This window comes from Nicotiana attenuata, unplaced genomic scaffold, assembly GCF_001879085.1.
Source record: "Nicotiana attenuata strain UT unplaced genomic scaffold, NIATTr2, whole genome shotgun sequence".
Classification (NCBI taxonomy): domain Eukaryota; kingdom Viridiplantae; phylum Streptophyta; class Magnoliopsida; order Solanales; family Solanaceae; genus Nicotiana; species Nicotiana attenuata.
The window spans coordinates 38,499-48,572 of NW_017673495.1; positions in this window are offsets into that span (position 1 = coordinate 38,499).

A 10,074-nucleotide genomic window follows, 5' to 3' on the forward strand; every position below is an offset into this window, starting at 1 on the left:
GCATTTCATTCCAATGGCAGTCTCCTATTTTTCAGAGAGGTTAGCTGATATCTATATCCGGGAGATTGTTCGTCTTCATGGTGTGCCCGTGTCCATTATTTCCGACCGAGGTAGGCAGTTTACCTCGCATTTCTGGAGGGCAGTTCAGCGTGAGTTGGGTACTCGGGTCGAGCTGAGCACAACATTTCATCCTCAGACGGACAGACAGTCCGAGCGTACTATTCAGATTTTGGAGGATATGCTCCGAGCATGTGTTATCAACTTTGGAGGTTCGTGGGATCAGTTCTTGCCATTAGCGGAGTTTGCCTACAACAACAGTTACCAGTCGAGCATTCAGATGGCTCCCTATGAGGCTTTATATGGTAGACGGTGTCGGTTTCCGGTTGGATGGTTTGAGCTGGGAGAGACTCGGTTGTTGGGTACGGATTTGGTACAGGGTGCCTTGGACAAGGTTAAGATCATTCAGGATAGGCTTCGTACAGCTCAGTCCAGGCAAAAGAGTTATGCCGACCGCAAGGCTCGTGATGTGGCATTCATGGTCGGAGAGCGAGTGTTGCTTCGGGTGTCGCACATGAAGGGCGTGATGAGATTTGGGAAGAAGGGCAAGCTAAGCCCTAGATTCAGCGGTCCTTTCGAGATTCTTGATCTACTGGGAGAGGCGGCTTACAGACTTGCGTTGCCGCCGAGTTTATCAGTTGTCCATCCAGTGTTTCATGTGTCCATGCTTCGGAAGTATCACGGCGATCCATCCCACATGTTAGACTTCAGCACTATCCAGTTGGACAAGTACTTGACCTACGAAGAGGAGCCGGTAGCTATTCTAGATTGAGAGGTTCTCCAGTTGAGATCGAAGAATTTCCCTTCAGTTCGTGTGCAGTGGAGAGGTCAGCCTGTTGAGGCAGCGATCTGGGAGTCCGAGTCCGATATGCGGAGCCGTTATCCTCATATTTAACCGACTCAGGTAGTTTTCTATGTTCGTTCGAGGACGAACGGTTGTTTTAGAGATGGAGAATGTGATGACCCTAGAGGTCATCTCTTGTTAGAAGTCAAAACTGTGTTGCGAGGCTTTGAAAACCTCTTTTTGTTTCACCTCGATTTGCGTGCGCAGTCCGGGCGCATTTCCAGAAAGCTTTTTTTTTTGTCGTCAAAAGAACTTATATTGATTAAGTAGTAACATTACAAGGAGCTACTTGCATACTATTACAAAATGAGTTATCCAAAAGTTGATGCAGGGGTTGGTCAGTTGTCAATGCAGGTGGATCGTAAAGAAGATCCGTTGTATTGCAGTGTTTGACAATACGCCGATAGACAGTCCCTGCTTGATCAGCTAGTAGTTGTTCTAACAAAAAGTGTGGTGGCTGAGTGAAAATAGCTGCATTTTCCTGAGTTTGAGTAATCGAGCCACGTTGAGCCAGATAATGTGCTGCATAGTTTTGCTTCCTGTATGTGTGAGTGATGGGTGGATTACCCAGCTGCTGGAGTAATAACCTGCATTCCGTTAGAGAGGATGAGTAGTGAAGATTATCTTTAGAAATCATTGCTATTACCTCTGTAGAATCCACATTTACTTCCAGTGGTGTTAGTTGGTGTTGTTGTGCAAGTTGTAAACCTTGTAGCAAGGCTTTTAATTCCATACACGTGGAATTGCTTGTTGAGGATGAACCCATGAATCCCATTAAACAATGTCCTTCTGAATTTCTGAAAATTCCCCCAAAACCATTGGTAGTAGTGTTGATTTTGGCCGCTCCGTCTGTGTTAACCTTAAATGTGCCCATCGCTGGGGGGTGCCATTTAATATACATTGGCGTACCCGTGTGTTTTGTCGTCTGTTCTTTTTCATTTTGATGAATAAGATAATGGAATTCCACTGTTTGGGAGATGAGCTGTTTGGTGGAGGGTGGTTGTTTATTACTCTGACAATTAAAAACATAGTGGTTCCTTAACTTCCAAATGTGCCACACCATATGAGGAATGAGTGTGACTGGAGCTAAGTTATAAGGTAAGTCTTTTGCATGTTGGATTATGTAGTCGATTACTTGAATAGGTGTTAAGATATGAGTGTTACTGTGTTGAATGTATGTAGTCAACCCTAGTTGTGTCCATATGGCATTTGTGCGTGGGCAGTGGAATAGAAGATGGTTAATAGTTTCAACGTGTTGGTAGCATAAAGTACAAGTGTTAGATAAGATAACCTTTATATGGTATAGGTATGAGGCAATTTGTAAGCGTTGAGGTGATACTAACCAAAGAAATTGAATTATTTTTGGTGGTAGCTTCAGTTTCCATAGCCAATGATGATGGTATGGTGGAGCTGGTTCTTGTAGAGCTGTGTATAGTGATTTGACGGTAAACTGACCATTTGGGGTTAAGCCCCAGATGATTGTATCAGTTGCTTGTGTTGTTGTTAACTTTGGGATAAATATTTTTGTTATTAGAGAATGGATGTTGTCTGGTAGAGTGAAAGTTAATAAGGATGTGTCAATTGCATTATTGCTGATATAGTGGCTTAGGGTTTTTTGAGCCTCATTGAACTGCAGAGGTCCATGGATTAGTTTACGAAGAGCTATATTAGGCCCTATCCATGGTTCGTGCCACATATTGATATTAGTGCCCCATGCAATGTTCCAAAGAAGCCCGGTTTGGCATAGTTCCATCCTAATAAAATATTGCGCCAGGTGGGTGAGCCATGAGCTCCAGTTTCCTTGGAAGATAAATGTTTAGTAGGATAGATGCCCATAGAGACTGTGTGTTTTTAAAAATCGCTAAGCTAGATTTCCCAATAAGGCATTATTCTTTGTAGTTAAGTTTTGAATGCCTAGTCCCCCATCCTTTCTGTGTCGTTGAACTACTGCCCATTTAACTAGATGAAGTCGTTTTTTGTGTTCAGTGGTACCCCAGAGAAAGTTTCTTTGGTAACGATTCATTCTGGAGATGAGTGCGGAAGGTACTTTAATGTATTGCATGACATGGTTTGGTAAGGTATTTAATGTGGAATTAATTAATGTAGTCCGACCTGCCATGGATAGAAATTGTGATTTCCACCCTGATAATCTTGTTTTGAAGTTATCGAGTATGTATTGGAAATCATTTACAGCTGGTTTCTTTACAAATAAAGGGAATCCCAAGTATTTGCCAAAGGTGTTACCTTCCTTCATATTAAAAGACGAAAGGACAAATTGTTTGTCTGTAGGTGTAGTGTTTTTTGAAAAAAAAAGATTTTAGATTTCTGAAAGTTTATACTTTGACCAGATTCTGAGTGAAGGTTGTGAGTGTATCAATTATGGAGTGTACAGCGGAGGTGGTTATGTGAGATGTTAATGTGATATCATCCGCAAAAAACAGATGTGATATTAGGGGCCCTTTAGGGGAAAGTTTGATTGCTTTCCATTGTTGGTAATCCACCGGTTGGTGTATTTGCCTTGAGAGTCGTTCTAGACGTAATATGAAAATATATGGGGATAGCGGATCGCCTTGTCAAATACCCCGAGTCGGTTGGAAAAATGGTGAGGGGTGTCCGTTTATAAGGATTGAGATGGAGGTAGTTGTTATACAAGACATAATGATAGAAATTATTTTTATTGGAAAATTAAAGTAGTGTAATGTTTCTTTAATGAAACCCCATTCCATTTTATCAAAAGCTTTTTCTAGGTCCAATTTTAGTAAAAAATTTGCAATTTTACCTTTCTTTTTCTTAAAGTTGTGGAGTATTTCTTGAACGATTATAGCATTATCAGCAGCTCGTCTTCCTTTAAGGAAAGCGGATTGTTCAGGACTAATTATTTTATTAATTAAAGGCTTAATTCGTTGTGCAATTAACTTGGTAATAATTTTGTAGATAGTGTTACATAGCCCAATTGGGCGATATTGGGTAATTGTAGAGGGGTTTTTTATTTTTGGTATTAGACATAGGTAAGTAGTGTTTGCCTGTATTGGTAGTTTCCCAGACTGGAATACTTCATTACAAAAGGAGATGACAAAGGTTGATATTTGAGGCCAATATGTTTGATAAAAATATGGATGAAGTCCATCTGGGCCTGGTGCTTTGAAAGGTTTAAAGGAGTGAACCGTTTGGTAAATTTCCTTTATAGATAAAGGTCTTGACAGAAGGAGTTGGTCATTGGTCGTAAGAGTGTGAGTATCATGTTGTATTATGTGGATAGTGGATTGTTTGTGTGTAGTGGTAAAGAGAGAAGCATAGTAATTAGTTATTAGGGAGTCAACTTGTGGTTGCTCCGTGACCCAATTTCCCCCTAAGTCTTTGAGTGTTGTGATTCTATTTCGTCTCCTGCGCTGTAGGGTCATTATGTGGAAAAAATTTGTATTGGCATCTCCCTGTTGTAGCCAATTTATCCGTGATTTTAATCGCCAAAAATCTTCTTCTAATCTTAATAAGTGGTTAAACTCAGTTATTAAGTCTTGCTCAAGTAATTGTAGGAAATGACTGGTAGTATACTTGGGGGAAGATTAGATACCACTTAATCTTGCTAGGATTGTTTTTTGCTTCTTAAAAATGTTACCAAAAGTAAGCTGGTTCCATTGTTGTAATTCTTCAGTAAAGTTTTCTATAGCAGTTAGAAGTTTTTGATTGGGAGTCCAATTATTATGAATAAGGTTAATAAAAGACGGATGTGATGTCCAAATTGTTTCAAAACGGAATATATTTTTACGACGAAAAGTAGGTTTTAAATTAAGAAGAATTGGGCAATGATCGGAATGAGTTCTAGGGAGATGTTGAACATTAGCCTCAGGAAATAGTGTTAGCCAGTCATAATTAGCAACAAACCTGTCTAGTCTCTCATGAATTCGATTGGCTAGATTACGTTTATTAGTCCAAGTATATCAACTACCTCTAAAACCTAGGTCCATTAAGTGACAATAGTCTAGGCATCTAAGGAAATTATCACATCTAGAGTTATTAATAGGATTTCCACCATATTTTTCGTTAGCTCTTGTAACTTCATTAAAATCCCCCCAATCAACCACGACAGATTAGTATGATCATGCAAGTGTTTTAACTGTTCCCATAAACAATTTCTTGCATGTCTATTATTTTTGGCATAAATGACAGAAAGTAGCCAACGTGTAGGGTTAGGTGTTACCTGGACAATAGAGTGGATGGATTCTGAGTTAACTTTAATTTTAAAATGTCTCCTTGCCATAGCAGCGCGATTCCTCCGGATTGGCCTTGAGCGGGTGCCTCTACTAAGTGAGTGAATCCAAAATCTTCCTTCAAGTGAGCATGACTCTTAACATGGGTCTCCAGTAGAGCCACTAAAGCTGGTTGATGGTAGTTGAGAAGTGACCTAAAATTTCTCTTAAAGTCTGTGGATTGAGCTCCACGACAATTCCAAATGATGAACTGCATTTGATTACTGTGAGAGTGTGGTTGTGGTGGAGTCTGCTGGGGCTCCATGGTAGTTGTGGTCGTTCCTCTCAGTGAGGGTATCAGAACTACCCCGTATTTTCCCACCTCGGGGTTGTTTGTAGGTCGAATGTTGAATGAGCAGCTTTGAAGATCCTTGGGACACATTATGATCATTTTTCTTGCATATTGCTCTTTTAGGTCGTAGTGTTTGCTGTTGTTGAGGAAGCATAAGATGGGTCTTGTTTCCCTGTTCTCCACCATGTCTGCTCCCACTTCCAGTTGAGCTATTTCTTCGAGACCGTTGAGAGGATCTTGCTGGTGTCAAATTGGAGTTGGTTGGTAAGGCATGGCCTGTGCATGCAGGGGTGAGGGAATGTATAATGCTGCTCTTTGTTGTATCCATGGTACTATTGAGTTTGATGGCATCTGTGGCGGGTAGAATGGAAGGTCCATCGAAGCAGTTTGGTTGTAGTACATCGGAGGTAGTGGAGTGTGTGTTTGGACTTGTTGCATGGAGGAGGGTGGGTTCATGGCCCATAGATATTTATTGTATAGGTCCACTCCCATCCTCATACTCTCCGTTACTATTTGAGCGATGTCTGCCGGGTTTTGTATCACAAGTATCACTTCTTGTCCCTCCACTTCCATCATGAAGGTCAATGCATGGTCGTGAAGGCTTATCTCTAACTAGGATTGGGGATACGCTTTCATGGGGGGATACTGTGTGATGTAAAGTGGTGGTGGGTGTGGTGTTAGGTTGTTCCAAGGGTGGTTGGTTGATGGATCATTGCAATGGGATGCTGAAGAAGTGGTGTGGTGGAGTATGCCCTGGTTCTCCTGTGCTGGTGGTTTAAGACCAGTCGATTCATGGGATTTAGTATTAGTAGTAGTATTAATTATTTCTTTACATGTGGGAGTGGTATTAGGAAGTGTAGGGTGTATTAATGAGTGCGATTTAGTTGAGGGAGACAAGGGAGTGGGCAGACTCGGCTGTTGATTTGAAATGGGAAATGATGGCTGTGGATTGAGTGTGGTGAGTGATTCTAGAGGTGTGTGTGCTAGGGTCTGGGCTAGTGGAGGAATGGATGTTAATTGGTTTGGGCTTGTGGTGGCAGTATTTTTAGGGCCATCATTAGATGTGTCTGTGGATTCCGTAGAATGTGTATTTGGGGCCTAGTATGCCTGAGGTAGTGAGTTGGCAGACGCGTGTATTGTTGAAGCCGCGTGGTACTTTATGTCAGGTGACTGGGCGGATGTGGAAGGAGGGAATTTTGAGTGGTGGCTAATAGATGTAGTCGGTGTAGCAGGTGTAACTTGGGCTAGGCTTGTGGTATGGGTAATTGGAGTTGTGTTGTTAGGATTAGGCTCTAAGGTCAATTGCATTGGGCCTGTGTATGTAGTGTTAGGATCTGTTGTAGAAAATTTAGAGGATTCCTCCGTATTGGCATTAAGTAGGTCTAACATGTCTTCTCTAAAAAATTTCCCAGGGGTAGTTATGTCAAAGTTTGGAGTGGAGGGGAGGGGGGAGGGGAGTGATTTGTTAGAAGACATACCTGTGAGGCCCATGCATCTTTGTTGGTGTGGCCCTGTTTTCTTGACTTGGCGAGCTTGAAGAGAATGTTGTAGTTGCGGATTAGTTTTAGGTGTATAGTCTCCTTTACTTCTAACTGGGCTAGTGTTTTTACTTGGAACTAGAAAAGACACAGTTTGCCATTCGTGAGTGTTTGGATTATTTGAAGTTGAAGGAGTATCAGAGGGGTGTGAGTTGTTTGAGGGGGTGTGAATGTCCTGATGTAGAGTCAGGGGAATAATTGATGAAGGTGATTGTTTTGGAGGGTTGTGTGGATAGGTACATAGGTTCTTATTGTGCCCTAATCTTCCACAAAGAGTACAGAGCATAGAGAGCCCTTCATATAGTATTTGTTGGCAGTGATTACCTATAAACACATGAGATTTCACTGGTTGTTCAAGTGGAACTTCAATACATATCCGTGCATAGCGACCTCTGGTGGTCGCCGATGTTCATGTATCTATTTTGAGTAAAGTTCCAACCTTGGATCCAACTCGTTGTAGTATATCAAAATCATAGAATTCAGTGGGCAATTCTGGTAGACGTATCCAAACGGCTGAGTAGGTGAGTTGTGCATTGGATGCTATGAACTTAGGCTCCCATTTACGAACGGATAAGAAATGGTTAAAGATGAACCAAGGCCCTCCATGTAATGCTTTGTGCATTTTTTCTTCCTGTTGGAATTTTATAACGAAGAAGTCACAGCCTAGGTCTATAGGTGATATGTCTTCTGTAGGTTGCCATAAAGCAAGTAGCTTGTTTTTCAAAATTTGGTGTCCAATTTGACGTCCAAACAGTTTGACTATGACTGAGTACTTCCAGGGTGAGTAGAGTCGAGTTTTGTCTGTGGAGGTGAGTGGTATGAAAAAGTCATAGTGGAGGTCATTTTCTGTTTCGTCAGATAAATCCAAAGGTGTTGGTTGGTTGGTAACAGTCTTGTGTTGTTGAGGAATGAGTTTTTGGTTTAGGAGTATTTCCTTGAAAGATGTCTTTACATTGGATGAGTGATGTGGTGGAGAGTCTATGTGCATGCTGCTTAGGTCGGGTGGTTCGGGAGGAGAGTTGGTGGAGATGGATGTTGGTTCCATGGTGATTATGTGCTACGAAGTAATTGTTCCAGAAAGCTATTATGTGAAATTTTAGAAAAATAATTGAATTGGCCTTTTAAATTGATTAAAATTGACTTTGATCAACATTCTTGGTAAACGGACATTAAAGTTGACTTTGATCAACATTCTTGGTAAACGGACCCGGACCTGTGATCTGACGATCCCGTAGGATCCGTAGTAAAATATGGGACTTGGGCGTATGTCCGGAATCGAATTCCGAGGTCCCAAGCCCGAGAAAAGAATTTTTAAAGAAAAGTATTTGCTAGAAAATATAAAGGCTTTTTGAAATGAAATGGTGTGTGTTCTTGATGGTATCGGGCCCGTATGTTGGTTCCGGAGTCCGGTACAGGTTTAAAATAATAAATAGGTCGAATCTGTGAAATTTGGTAAGAATCGGAGTTCATTTGGTCCAAATCGGACCTTTAGTCGAGAAAATGGAAATTTCAATGTTCTTAAGGAATTTCATGAATTTGAGGTTGAATTCATAGCTGTAGATGTTATTTTGATGATTTCATCGCACGAGCAAGTCTTTATGATGTTTTTAGACTTGTGTGCATGTTTGCTTTGGAGCCCCGAGGGCTCGGGTGAGTTTTGGATAGGCCACGAGTGAATTGGACTTAGAAAACTTGCAGCTGGTGTCTGGTATTTTTGCCCAGGCCTCTGATCTCGCAATTGCCAGATCAGGCTTCGCAATTGCGAAGTGGTCAGGCTTGGGAAATGCGACCACAATGTCGCAAATGCGAACCAAGCCTGGGCAGGCCCTCTTCGCAAATGCGAACAAAGGCTAGGAATTGCGAAGCCCACCCATCGCAAATGCGACATTTTCCTTCGCAATTGTGAAGATGACAGGTTTCCAAAGGGTTCGCAATTGCAAACCCCTAGTCGCAATTGCGACATCTTAGGCCTGTAAGTGGGATTTTTGACGGGATTCTTCTTTATTTTTACAACTTTTGAAAACCTAAACATCACATAGGCGATTTTCTTGAAGAGAGTTCTTCCCCAAATTATAGGTAAACAACTTCTAACTTATTTTCTTCAATCTATAACATCTTTTTACATGATTTCACTTCAAAATCTAGGGTTTTTCATGGGAAATTGGGTGTTTTGGGTAGAAGTTAGGATTGTCAAACTTTGGGGATTTGGACCTCGATTTGAGGTCCGATTTCAAAACTAATTACATATTTGAGTTCGTGAGTGAATGGGTGATCGGATCTTGGTTCGAACTTCGGGTTTTGACCAATCGGGCCCGGGGTCGATTTTTGACTTTTTGGGAAAAACAATGGAAAATCTATTTCTATGCATTAGAATTTGTTTATTTAGCATTTATTGGTATCGTTAAGTAATTTGTGGCTAGATAATTGGAAGTGGAACCGAGAGGTAAAGCGGTAGTAGAGGCTTAATTTGTCCGTGGAATCAAGGTAAGTATTTGGCCTAACCTTAGCTTGAGGTAATAGGAGTTGTGGTCCAATTGCTATGTATTTGTATCGAGTACGACGTATAGGTGTGGTGACGAGTATCTATACGTTGGTGTCAAGCATGCCCGCGAGTCTTATACGATGATTGTTGTGACTCTATTTATGTATCCATCATGCTCAATTGATGATTATTAATGTTGAACAAAGCTCATGAAAGTTTCTTGGTAATTAACCATTGTTGAGTATTAACTCAAATTAAAGTTTCATTTTGTAAAGAAATTGTTGAAACGAGATTGGTTATAGCTGAATCCCTTGCCGGGATGTTTGTTGATAATATTGATTCCCTTGACGGGATGTTTGTTGATATTATTGATTCTCTTGCCGGGATGTTTGTTGATATTGTTGATTCCCTTGCCAGAATAGTATTGTTGGTATTGTTGATTCCCTTGCCGGGACATATTGTTTTCTATTGATTGGGTGAGGAAGAGTGTAAAGCACGAAGGTTGATGTCGTGTCGATATTATGAGTGTTAATGCACGAAGGGTGATACCGTGCCATGATTTGAGAGTTAATGCACGAAGGGTGATGCCGTGCCGATATTGTGAGGAATAATGC